General features: G+C 40.7%; 1 protein-coding gene and 1 long non-coding RNA gene across 8 annotated transcripts in view; one reads left to right on the top strand and one right to left on the bottom strand.

Moving 5' to 3' along the window:
- The window catches only part of LOC309497009 (E3 SUMO-protein ligase ZBED1-like), a 130,425-nt gene that overhangs the window by 80,618 nt on the left and 35,391 nt on the right, over positions 1 to 14,416 (top strand). The gene's annotated exons all lie outside the window — the stretch shown is intronic.
- Positions 1 to 14,416, bottom strand: part of LOC309497083 — a 53,090-nt gene that overhangs the window by 21,087 nt on the left and 17,587 nt on the right. The gene's annotated exons all lie outside the window — the stretch shown is intronic.

Here is a 14,416-nt window from a genome sequence, read left to right as displayed (position 1 = left end):
CAATAGCCAGATTAATTCAAAAGTTATTAGCCTTTTTGGAAATTTTGTTATAACTTTTGACCACTAGGTGGCGCTGTCTCGAAATATTTTGGGTACCTTTAGGGGATGGAGCTGATGGCACATTCTGAGTTTCGTAATATTACACCAATGCATTTGTTTAGTATAGCATTTTATTTCACAAAACTGTATTGAAGTCAATGGGAATTTCATGTTTTGTTCTGTTATAGCGCCACCAAGAGGCTCAGTCACACCATTTTTTTAATGTGTCCTCAGAGTGAGCCCATGCATATTTGTGTCAATTTTGGTGAAAATATCTCAATTCGCTTCGGAGTTATAGACATTTATATGAAAAAACACGTAAAAAATGACTGACACATGACTTTGTTTGGAATTTACTACCCCTAAACATCAATATTTTCGCATTTGGGCATTGGCATATAGCTATCGACCTATGTTTCCAAACTTCTGAAGGTGGTTTCGTCTCGATCGGACAAGCGGTTTCAAAGATATAGCCAAATGTTTTTTAAGCGCTAAATCACAACGCTACACAAACCATAAGGCGAAACCTAGCATGTTTGGTATCTTGGGACTCGGCAATGATTCAGGAGTCTAATGAGATGAGTTTCGTGAAAATAAGTCGATCCCAACCAAAGTTATAAGCATTTGGAAAAAAAATGTCACCACTAGGTGGCGCTGTTTCGAAACTTCTCACGCTTCTTCAGGACATCGTGCTGATGACCCATACCAAGTTTCGTAACAATTCGTTCATGCGTTCTTAAAATACAGCATTTTAGCACATAATTCAAAATGGCCGACAGTCAAAATGGCCGAAATGGTAAAATTGGATATCAGTCGACTCGGCATGTTGCCCTGAATCTAACAAGACCAATTTTATGATTTTTGGACAAACTGTTCAGAAGTTATAAGCAAAAATAGCCATTTTTCATATCTCTGGACCAGTAGGTGGCGCTGCGCCGAAACACAGCATGTAGCCTCAGTTCATGCTTGTGATGACATGTACCAATTTTGGTCTGAATCCGATAAAGCGTTGCGGAGATACAGCCCTACGACTGTTTTCGCAAGCGCTACGTAAAATTTGTTCGAGCGTTATTCGAAAACGGTTTGACGAATCAATTTGAATTCCATAACTTTTTATCAGCACTACCTGAAGATGATCTGGTTCAATTTTCGTGCAAATCGGACAAACCGTCTAGGACGAGTTCGAAAAAGTAGCTTTTTCAGGTCATTCAAAATGGCGGCCATATTTATATGCCGGAAAATGACATCATAGGGTGCACTCGAATCGACAAGAGCTCAGGAATCAGAGGAAAAAATAATTTTGTTGATTGGCCTTACTGTTCAAAAGTTATTAGCAAAATAAAAGTGAAATTTTGGACAGGTGGTGGCGCTAGAGGGAATGACTTAGAAACACCAAAATTGGTGTATTTAATGTTGGGACTGTCCTCTATCAGAATGTCAAATCAAAACAACTTTCCCGCAATCGGTTCTATGGGCTGCCATAGACGCCCAGTCGGAAGAAACGGAAGAATAATAATAAATATAGCTGCAAGCAGCCATTACCGGGGCCAAGCAGAATAAGACGACAAGACATGCCAAAATGTCTGAAAGTGTCAGACCAACTGCAACAATGAGCAATTAAAGACATTTAAAGAGGATTTTAGACGAAATGGCTGAAAAATCATAGAAACAGTCAATAAAAATATGATTTAATGCATTATCACTTTTGACCAATAGGTGGCGCAGTTACAAAACTGATGTGATGTGGTCAGAGTGAAGTGACAATGACACATACAAAGTTTGGTGTCAATATGTCAAGGCATTGCAGAGATAAAGCCTGAATAGTGCTATTAGCATCATGCCTCAACTTTGCTGCTGCGCTATACGAAAACGGTTTGGTCTACCCACACGAAATCCATAACTTTGAGTCGGCACAGTCTGGAGATGATACGATTCGATTTTGGTGAAAATCGGACAAACGGACTAGGAGGAGTTCGAAAAAGTAGGTTTTGAATGAAAATCAAGATGGCGGACAGGAAGTTTGGCCAAATAAGGTAAACTTGGTATCTATGTTCTCGGCTTGACCCAAGGAATCTATTAAGACCAGTGGCATTTCAGTAGCCAGATTTATTCAAAAGTTATTAGCCTTTTGGTAAATGTTGTTATAAGTTTTGACCACTAGGTGGCGCTGTTTCGAAATATTTTGAATACCTTTAGGGGATGATGCTGATGGCACATTCTGAGTTTTGTAATATTACACTAATGCATTTGTTTAGTATAGCACTTTATTTCACAAAACTGTATTGAAGTCAATGGGAATTTCATGTTTTGTTCTATTATAGCGCCACCAAGAGGCTCAGTCCCACAATTTTTTTTATGTGTCCTCAGAGTGAGCCCATACATATGTGTGTCGATTTTGGTGAAAATATCTCAATTCGCTTCAGAGTTATAGACATTTATATGAAAAAACACGTAAAAAATGACTGACACATGACTTTGATTGGAATTTACTACCCCTAAACATCAATATTTTCGCATTTGGGCATTGGCGTATAGCTATCGACCTATGTTTTCAAACTTCTGACGGTGGTTTCGTCTCGATCGGACAAACGGTTTCGAAGATATAGCCAAATGTTTTTTAAGCGCTAAATCACAACGCTACACAAACCGTGAGGCGAAACCTAGCATGTTTGGTATCGTTGGACTCGGCAAGGATTCAGGAGTCTAATGAGATGAGTTTGGTGAAAATAAGTCAACCACACCCAAAGTTATAAGCATTTGAAAAAAAAAATTCACCACTAGGTGGCGCTGTTTCGAAACTTCTCACGCTCCTTCAAAACATCGTGCTGATGACCCATACCAAGTTTCGTAACAATCCGTTCATGCGTTCTTAAAATACAGCATTTTAGCACAAAATTCAAAATGGCCGACAGTCAAAATGGCCGATATGGTAAAATTTTATATCAGTCGACTCGGCATGTTGACCTGAATCTAACGAGACCAATTTTATGATTTTTGGACAAACCATTCAGAAGTTATAAGCAAAAATAGCCATTTTTCATATCTCCGGACCAGTAGGTGGCGCTGCGCCGAAACGCAGCATGTAGCCTCAGGTCATGCTTGTGATGACATGTACCAATTTTGGTCTGAATCCGATAAAGCGTTGCGGAGATACAGCCCTACGACTGTTTTCGCAAGCGCTATGTAAAATGTGTTCGAGCGTTATTCGAAAACGGTTTGACGAATCAATTTGAATTCCATAACTTTTTGTCAGCACTGCCTGAAGATGATCTGGTTCAATTTTCGTGCAAATCGGACAAACCGTCTAGGACGAGTTCGAAAAAGTAGCTTTTTCAGCACATTCAAAATGGCGACCATATTTATAAGCCGGAAAATGACGTCATAGGGTGCAATCGAATCGGCATGAGCTCAGGAATCAGAGGAAAAAAGAATTTTGTTGATTGGCCTTACGCTTCAAAAGTTATTAGCATAATAAAAGTGAAACTTTGGACAGGTGGTGGCGCTAGAGGGAGTGACTTAGAAACACCAAAATTGGTGTATTTAATGTTGGGACTGTCCTCTATCAGAATGTCAAATCAAAACAACTTTCCCGCAATCGGTTCTATGGGCTGCCATAGACGCCCAGTCGGAAGAAACGGAAGAATAATAATAAATATAGCTGCAAGCAGCAATTATCGGGGCCAAGCGCAAGCATATGACAGGATATGCCAACATGGCTGAAGGTGTCAGACCAACTGCAACAATGAGCAATTAAAGACATTTAGAGAGGATTTTAGGCGAAATGGCTGATAAATCATATAAAAAGTAATTCAGAATATGATTTAATGGATTATCACTTTCGACCAATAGGTGGAGCAGTTACAAAACTGATGTGATGTGGTCAGAGTGAAGTGACAATGACATATACAAAGTTTGGTGTCAATATTTCAAGGGATTTCAGAGATAAAGCCTGAATAGTGCTTTTGGCATCATGCCTCAAATTTGCTGCTGCGCTACACGAAAACGGTTTCGTCTATCGACACGAAATCCATAACTTTTAGTCGGCACAGTCTGGAGATGATACGATTCGATTTTGGTGAAAATCGGACAAACGGTCTAGGAGGAGTTCGAAAAAGTAGGTTTTGAATGAAAATCAAGATGGCGGACAGGAAGTTTGGCCAAATAAGGAAAACTTGGTATCTATGTTCTCGGCTTGACCCAGGGAATCTATTAAGACCAGTGGCATTTCAATAGCCAGATTTATTCAAAAGTTATTAGCAGTTTTGGAAATTTTGTTATAACTTTGGACCACTAGGTGGCGCTGTCTCGAAATATTTTGGGTACCTTCAGGGGATGGAGCTGATGGCACATTCTGAGTTTCGTAATATTACACCAATGCATTTGTTTAGTATAGCATTTTATTTCACAAAACTGTATTGAAGTCAATGGGAATTTCATGTTTTGTTCTGTTATAGCGCCACCAAGAGGCTCAGTCACACCATTTTTTTTATGTGTCCTCAGAGTGAGCCCATACATATGTGTGTCGATTTTGGTGAAAATATCTCAATTCGCTTCGGAGTTATAGACATTTATATGAAAAAACACGTAAAAAATGACTGACACATGACTTTGATTGGAATTTACTACCCCTAAACATCAATATTTTCGCATTTGGGCATTGGCGTATAGCTATCGACCTATGTTTCCAAACTTCTGACGGTGGTTTCGTCTCGATCGGACTAGCGGTTTCGAAGATAAAGCCAAATGTTTTTTAAGCGCTAAATCACAACGCTACACAAACCATAAGGCGAAACCTAGCATGTTTGGTATCTTGGGACTCGGCAACGATTCAGGAGTCTAATGAGATGAGTTTCGTGAAAATAAGTCGATCACAACCAAAGTTATAAGCATTTGGAAAAAAAATGTCACCACTAGGTGGCGCTGTTTCGAAACTTCTCACGCTTCTTCAGGACATCGTGATGATGACGAATACCAAGTTTCGTAACAATTCGTTCATGCGTTCATAAAATACAGCATTTTAGCACAAAATTCAAAATGGCCGACAGTCAAAATGGCCGATATGGTCAAATTGGATATCAGTCGAATCGGCATGTTGCCCTGAATCTAACGAGACCAATTTTATGATTTTTGGACAAACTGTTCAAAAGCTATAAGCAAAAACAGCCATTTTCCATATCTCCGGACCAGTAGGTGGCGCTGCGCCGAAACACAGCATGTAGCCTCAGTTCATGCTTGTGATGACATGTACCAATTTTGGTCTGAATCCGATAAAGCGTTGCGGAGATACAGCCCTACGACTGTTTTCGCAAGCGCTACGTAAAATTTGTTCGAGCGTTATTCGAAAACGGTTTGACGAATCAATTTGAATTCCATAACTTTTTGTCAGCACTACCTGAAGATGATCTGGTTAAATTTTCGTGCAAATCGGACAAACCGTCTAGGACGAGTTCGAAAAAGTAGCTTTTTCAGGTCATTCAAAATGGCGGCCATATTTATATGCCGGAAAATGACATCATAGGGTGCACTCGAATCGACAAGAGCTCAGGAATCAGAGAAAAAAAGAATTTTGTTGATTGGCCTTACTGTTCAAAAGTTATTAGCAAAATAAAAGTGAAATTTTGGACATGTGGTGGCGCTAGAGGGAATGACTTAGAAACACCAAAATTGGTGTATTTAATGTTGGGACTGTCCTCTATCAGAATGTCAAATCAAAACAACTTTCCCGCAATCGGTTCTATGGGCTGCCATAGACGCCCAGTCGGAAGAAACGGAAGAATAATAATAAATATAGCTGCAAGCAGCAATTATCGGGGCCAAGCGCAAGCAGATGACAGGATATGCCAACATGGCTGAAGGTGTCAGACCAACTGCAAAAATGAGCAATTAAATACATTTAAAGAGGATTTTAGGTGAAAAGTCATTTAAAATATGATTTAATGGATTATCACTTTCGACCAATAGGTGGCGCAGTTACAAAAGTGATGTGATGTGGTCAGAGTGAAGTGACAATGACACATACAAAGTTTGGTGTCAATATGTCAAGGGATTTCAGAGATAAAGCCTGAATAGTGCTTTTGGCATCATGCCTCAACTTTGCTGCTGCGCTATACGAAAACGGTTTCGTCTATCGACACGAAATCCATAACTTTTAGTTGGCACAGTCTGGAGATGATACGATTCGATTTTGGTGAAAATCGGACAAACGGTCTAGGAGGAGTTCGAAAAAGTAGGTTTTGAATGAAAATGTAGATGGCGGACAGGAAGTTTGGCCAAATAAGGAAAACTTGGTATCTATGTTCTCGGCTTGACCCAGGGAATCTATTAAGACCAGTGGCATTTCAATAGCCAGATTTATTCAAAAGTTATTAGCCTTTTTGGAAATTTTGTTATAACTTTTGACCACTAGGTGGCGCTGTCTCGAAATATTTTGGGTACCTTCAGGGGATGGAGCTGATGGCACATTCTGAGTTTCGTAATATTACACCAATGCATTTGTTTAGTATAGCATTTTATTTCACAAAACTGTATTGAAGTCAATGGGAATTTCATGTTTTGTTCTGTTATAGCGCCACCAAGAGGCTCAGTCACACCATTTTTTTTATGTGTCCTCAGAGTGAGCCCATACATATGTGTGTCAATTTTGGTGAAGATATCTCAATTCGCTTCAGAGTTATAGACATTTATATGAAAAAACACGTAAAAAATGACTGACACATGACTTTGATTGGAATTTACTACCCCTAAACATCAATATTTTTGCATTTGGGCATTGGCATATGGCTATCGACCTATGTTTCCAAACTTCTGACGGTGGTTTCGTCTCGATCGGACTAGCGGTTTCGAAGATATAGCCAAATGTTTTTTAAGCGCTAAATCACAACGCTACACAAACCGTAAGGCGAAACCTAGCATGTTTGGTATCGTGGGACTCGGCAACGATTCAGGACTCTAATGAGATGAGTCTCGTGAAAATAAGTCGACCACACCCAAAGTTATAAGCATTTGGGAAAAAAAATTCACCACTAGGTGGCGCTGTTTCGAAACTTCTCAGGTTCCTTCAGGACATCGTGATGATGACCAATCCCAAGTTTCATAACAATTTGTTCATGCGTTCATAAAATACAGCATTTTAGCACAAAATTCAAAATGGCTGACAGTCAAAATGGCCGATATGGTCAAATTGGATATCAGTCGAATCGGCATGTTGCCCTGAATCTAACGAGACCAATTTTATGATTTTTGGACAAACTGTTCAAAAGCTATAAGCAAAAATAGCCATTTTCCATATCTCCGGACCAGTAGGTGGTGCTGCGCCGAAACACAGCATGTAGCCTCAGGTCATGCCTGTGATGACATGTACCAAGTTTGGTCTGAATACGATAAACCGTTGCGGAGATAGAGCCCTACGACTGTTTTTGCAGGCGCTACGTAAAATTAGTTCGAGCGTTTTTCGAAAACGGTTTAACGAATCAATTTGAATTCCATAACTTTTGGTCAGCACTGCCTGAAGATGATCTGGTTCAATTTTCGTGCAAATCGGACAAACCATCTAGGACGAGTTCGAAAAAGTAGCTTTTAAGGACAATTCAAAATGGCGGCCATATTGTTATGACGAAAATGACGTCTTAGGGTGCAATCGAATCGGCATGAGCTCAGGAATCAGAGGAAAAAAGAATTTTGTTGATTGGCCAAACGGTTCAAAAGTTATTAGCAAAATAAAAGTGAAACTTTGGACAGGTGGTGGCGCTAGAGAGAATGACTTAGACACACCAAAATTGGTGTATTTAATGTTGGGACTGTCCTCTATCAGAATGTCAAACCATTACAACTTTCCCGCAATCGGTTCTATGGGCTGCCATAGACTCCCAGTCGGAAGAAACGGAAGAATAAATATAGCTGCAAGCAGCAATTATCGGGGCCAAGCGCAAGCAGATGACAGGATATGCCAACATGGCTGAAGGTGTCAGACCAACTGCAACAATGAGCAATTAAATACATTTAAAGAGGATTTTAGGTCAAATGGCTGAAGAATCACATCAATTGTCATTCAAAATATGATTTAAATGATTATCACTTTCGACCAATAGGTGGCGCAGTTACAAAACTGATGTGATGTGGTCAGAGTGAAGTGACAATGACACATACAAAGTTTGGTGTCAATATGTCAAGGCATTGCAGAGATAAAGCCTGAATGAATGAATGAATGAATGAATGAATGAATGAATGAATGAATGAATGAATAGCTTTATTGGTCACTAGTCACAAGTACCAGCGAAATTCCGCCATCAACCTGTCCATACAAACATACATACAATATGACAAGGGGGTAGACAGGACAGGAAGACAGAGCATTTTAGGAAAGAATACAGCATAACATGAGGAGAGGTGAGGAGAAAAAAAAGGCCACCCCCAGACTACGCTCCTGTAAGGAGTCCAGTTTGGGAACAGTAAAAAACACCTCAGCAACATTGGCACATAATCAGTACACAACATGAACACACAAGACTTGCAACAAGGGAGGGTAGTTGGGGATGGAGGTAACCCAGCACAAACAAGCAGCCATCCGGTTCCTGCAGCCATTCTTCGGCGCTGGTCGGACCCGCCTGCCAGACTGGTGGTATGTAGCGTCGAAGGCGAGGGATGGGGGTATGGGGTGGTGATTGCATATCTGTATATATGTAGTGCGTGTATGTGTAGGCCTGGAAAGCCGCTGCGTCTGGCATCCTAATCTAGCCTCAGTCCGCAGGATGTCATTGCGAAACACAGCAATTGCTATGGAGACAGCCTTGATCAGGTCCCAGACAGAGTCAACAATCAGCAGGTGTCTGTGGGGGATGGGGGAAGGAACGCAAGAGCGTCACGCTGCAGTGCTCCACGGGGGGAGTTGTAGTTCCAGCAGCAGCCTCGGCCAAGGCCAGTGCTGGTTGAGGGGGGCCGAAAGCAGATAAGATTGGGGTTGTTTGGTCTTGGGACGAGTAGCTGCATTCCAATTTACGCAGCCCCTGGTCCATTTTGGTCTCCAAAACGATCCATTTGCCTTTGCAAAGCTGTAAGCTTCTCCAAGATGTTATCCATATTTTGGTTCAAAGTCACCAAAGTCACAGTCTGAGTGCTGACAGCTCTGCCCACTGCTTCAATCATAACGGGCAGCCTTATGGGGTTTTGGACAGCTGTCACCGTCTTCTTAATTCCTCGATAAACCAGGGCAATGCCTAATCCAAACAGCAGAAAACCTGTTATCATGGTTCCGAATAGGTAGATGTCTTCAATGTCCTCCACGGAAAGAGCCGCCAGACACACGACCCGCCACCTCTCCCACGCGTCCATCGTGTAGCCAGCTGCGAACGTTCCGGCAGGGCAGTCAGGTTCCCCCGAACCCAAGCTTCTCGTCGAGAAGATGGTGTCAATTGCGTTGAGAGACCAGTTGATCAAATCCATAATTTCTTAGTTTGGAGAACAGTGCGGAGAGAGTCTCTCAAAGTACAAGTAGACTAGACGAGACGAGAGAAGCAAAGCAGGGGAGATAAGGGAGAGGAGGGTAAGAAAATGCGACCGCCTTCGTTGAGAGCAAAAGAAGAAAAAATATAAGAATAGTGCTTTTAGCATCATGCCTCAACTTTGCTGCTACGCTATACGAAAACAGTTTCGTGTATCGACACGAAATCCATAACTTTTAGTCGGCACGGTTTGGAGATGATACGATTCGATTTTGGTGAAAATCGGACAAACGGTCTAGGAGGAGTTCGAAAAAGTAGGTTTTGACTGAAAATCAAGATGGCGGACAGGAACTTCGGCCAAATAAGGAAAACTTGGTATCTATGTTCTCGGCTTGACCCAAGGAATCTATTAAGACCAGTGGCATTTCAAAAGCCAGATTTATTCAAAAGTTATTAGCCTTTTTGGAAATTTTGTCATAACATTTGATCACTAGGTGGCGCTGTCTCGAAATATTTTGGGTACCTTCAGGGGATGGTGCTGATGGCACATTCTGAGTTTCGTAATATTACACCAATGCATTTGTTTACTATAGCATTTTAATTCACAAAACTGTATTGAAGTCAATGGGAAATTCATGTTTTGTTCTGTTATATCGCCACCAAGAGACTCAGTCCCACCATTTTTTTTATGTGTCCTCAGAGTGAGCCCATGCATATTTGTGTCAATTTTGGTGAAAAGATCTCAATTCGCTTCGGAGTTATAGACATTTATATGAAAAAACACGAAAAAAATGACTGACACATGACTTTGATTGGAATTTACTACCCCTAAACATCAATATTTTCACATTTGGGCATTGGCGTATAGCTATCGACCTATGTTTCCAAACTTCTGACGGTGGTTTCGTCTCGATCGGACAAGCGGTTTCAAAGATATAGCCAAATGTTTTTTAAGCGCTAAATCACAACGCTACACAAACCATAAGGCGAAACCTAACATGTTTGGTATCGTTGGACTCGGCAACGATTCAGGAGTCTAAAGAGATGAGTCTCGTGAAAATAAGTTGACCACACCCAAAGTTATAAGCATTTGGAAGCATTTGGGGAAAAAAATTCACCACTAGATGGCACTGTTTCGAAACTTCTCAGACTCCTTCAGGACATCGTGCTGATGACCCATACCGAGTTTCGTAACGATACGTTCATGCATTCCTAAAATACAGCATTTTAGCACATAATTCAAAATGGCCGACAGCCAAAATGGCTGATCTGGGAAAATTGGATATCAGTCGACTCAGCATGACGTCCTGAATCTAACGAGACCACGTTTATGATTTTTGGGCAATCCATTCAGAAGTTATAAGCAAAAACAGCCATTTTTCATATCTCCGGACCAGTAGGTGGCACTATGACGAAACGCAGCATGTAGCCTCAGGTCATGCTTGTGATGATATGGACCAAGTTTGGTCTGAATATGATAAAGTGTTGAGGAGATACAAGCTTGTGTCTGTTTTCGTTAGCGCTACGTAAAATTTGTTTGCGCGGTATTCGAGAACAGTTTGACGAATCAACACGAATTCCATAACCTTTTGTCGGCATGGTCTGGAGATGATCTGGTTCAATTTTCGTGAAAATCGGAGTAACGGTCTAGGAGGAGTTTGAAAAAGTATGTTTTTCGGAAAATTCAAAATGGTGGAAATATTTCCATGACGGAAAATGACGTCATAGGGTGCAGTCGAATCGTCCTGAGCCAAGGAATAAGAGGAAAAAAGAAATTTTGTTTCTAGCCCTTGTGGTTCAAAAGTTATTAGCATAAACATGAGTGCAACTTTGGACAGCTGGTGGCGCTAGAGGGAATGAATTGGAGACTCCAAATTTGCTATGCTGATAGGTCAGACTCTCCTCTATCAGTGTGCCAAATTTGATAACTTTCCCGCAAGCGGTTCTATGGGCTGCCATAGACTCCCAGTCGGAAAAATGAAGAATAATAATAAATATAGCTGCAAGCAGCAATTATCGGGGCCAAGCGCAAGCAGATGACAGGATATGCCAACATGGCTGAAGGTGTCAGACCAACTGCAACAATGAGCAATTAAAGACATTTAGAGAGGATTTTAGGCGAAATGGCTGATAAATCATATAAAAAGTAATTCAGAATATGATTTAATGGATTATCACTTTCGACCAATAGGTGGAGCAGTTACAAAACTGATGTGATGTGGTCAGAGTGAAGTGACAATGACATATACAAAGTTTGGTGTCAATATTTCAAGGGATTTCAGAGATAAAGCCTGAATAGTGCTTTTGGCATCATGCCTCAACTTTGCTGCTGCGCTATACGAAAACGGTTTCGTCTATCGACACGAAATCCATAACTTTTAGTCGGCACAGTCTGGAGATGATACGATTCGATTTTGGTGAAAATCGGACAAACGGTCTAGGAGGAGTTCGAAAAAGTAGGTTTTGAATGAAAATCAAGATGGCGGACAGGAAGTTTGGCCAAATAAGGAAAACTTGGTATCTATGTTCTCGGCTTGACCCAGGGAATCTATTAAGACCAGTGGCATTTCAATAGCCAGATTTATTCAAAAGTTATTAGCAGTTTTGGAAATTTTGTTATAACTTTGGACCACTAGGTGGCGCTGTCTCGAAATATTTTGGGTACCTTCAGGGGATGGAGCTGATGGCACATTCTGAGTTTCGTAATATTACACCAATGCTTTTGTTTAGTATAGCATTTTATTTCACAAAACTGTATTGAAGTCAATGGGAATTTCATGTTTTGTTCTGTTATAGCGCCACCAAGAGGCTCAGTCACACCATTTTTTTTATGTGTCCTCAGAGTGAGCCCATACATATTTGTGTCGATTTTGGTGAAAATATATCAATTCGCTTCGGAGTTATAGACATTTATATGAAAAAACACGTAAAAAATGACTGACACATGACTTTGATTGGAATTTACTACCCCTAAACATCAATATTTTCGCATTTGGGCATTGGCGTATAGCTATCGACCTATGTTTCCAAACTTCTGACGGTGGTTTCGTCTCGATCGGACTAGCGGTTTCGAAGATATAGCCAAATGTTTTTTAAGCGCTAAATCACAACGCTACACAAACCATAAGGCGAAACCTAGCATGTTTGGTATCTTGGGACTCGGCAACGATTCAGGAGTCTAATGAGATGAGTTTCGTGAAAATCAGTCGATCACAACCAAAGTTATAAGCTTTTGGAAAAAAAATGTCACCACTAGGTGGCGCTGTTTCGAAACTTCTCACGCTTCTTCAGGACATCGTGATGATGACCAATACCAAGTTTCGTAACAATTCGTTCATGCGTTCATAAAATACAGCATTTTAGCACAAAATTCAAAATGGCTGACAGTCAAAATGGCCGATATGGTCAAATTGGATATCAGTCGAATCGGCATGTTGCCCTGAATCTAACGAGACCAATTTTATGATTTTTGGACAAACTGTTCAAAAGCTATAAGCAAAAACAGCCATTTTCCATATCTCCGGACCAGTAGGTGGCGCTGCGCCGAAACACAGCATGTAGCCTCAGTTCATGCTTGTGATGACATGTACCAATTTTGGTCTGAATCCGATAAAGCGTTGCGGAGATACAGCCCTACGACTGTTTTCGCAAGCGCTACGTAAAATTTGTTCGAGCGTTATTCGAAAACGGTTTGACGAATCAATTTGAATTCCATAACTTTTTGTCAGCACTACCTGAAGATGATCTGGTTCAATTTTCGTGCAAATCGGACAAACCGTCTAGGACGAGTTCGAAAAAGTAGCTTTTTCAGGTCATTCAAAATGGCGGCCATATTTATATGCCGGAAAATTACATCATAGGGTGCACTCGAATCGACAAGAGCTCAGGAATCAGAGAAAAAAAGAATTTTGTTGATTGGCCTTACTGTTCAAAAGTTATTAGCAAAATAAAAGTGAAATTTTGGACAGGTGGTGGCGCTAGAGGGAATGACTTAGAAACACCAAAATTGGTGTATTTAATGTTGGGACTGTCCTCTATCAGAATGTCAAATCAAAACAACTTTCCCGCAATCGGTTCTATGGGCTGCCATAGACGCCCAGTCGGAAGAAACGGAAGAATAAATATAGCTGCAAGCAGCAATTATCGGGGCCAAGCGCAAGCAGATGACAGGATATGCCAACATGGCTGAAGGTGTCAGACCAACTGCAACAATGAGCAATTAAAGACATTTAAAGAGGATTTTAGGTGAAATGGCTGACAAATCATATAAAAAGTCATTCAAAATATGATTTAATGGATTATCACTTTCGACCAATAGGTGGAGCAGTTACAAAACTGATGTGATGTGGTCAGAGTGAAGTGACAATGATACATACAAAATTTGGTGTCAATATGTCAAGGCATTACAGAGATAAAGCCTGAATAGTGCTTTTGGCATCATGACTCAACTTTGCTGCTGCACTAATCGAAAACGGTTTCGTCTATCGACACGAAATCCATAACTTTTAGGCGGCACAGTCTGGAGATGATATGATTCGATTTTGGTGAAAATCGGACAAACGGTCTAGGAGGAGTTCGAAAAAGTAGGTTTTGAATGAAAATCAAGATGGTGGACAGGAAGTTCGGCCAAATAAGGAAAACTTGGTATCTATGTTGTCGGCTTGACCCAAGGAATCTATTAAGACCAGTGGCATTTCGATAGGCCGATTTATTCAAAAGTTATTAGCCTTTTTGGAGAAATGTTTATAAATTTTGACCACTAGGTGGCGCTGTCTTGAAATATTTTGGGAACCTTCAGGCTATGGTGTTGATGGCACATTCTGAGTTTCGTAATATTACACCAATGCATTTGTTTAGTAAAGCATTTTCTTTCACAAAACTGTATTGAAGTCAATGGGAATTTCATGTTTTGTTCTATTATATCGCCACCAAGAGGCTCA

The sequence above is a fragment of the Leuciscus leuciscus genome (assembly GCF_965113295.1).
Source record: "Leuciscus leuciscus genome assembly, chromosome: 4".
Taxonomy (NCBI): Eukaryota; Metazoa; Chordata; class Actinopteri; order Cypriniformes; family Leuciscidae; genus Leuciscus; species Leuciscus leuciscus.
The sequence above is the reverse complement of the archived record's forward strand: the minus strand, read 5'-3'. Positions and strand labels throughout refer to the sequence as shown.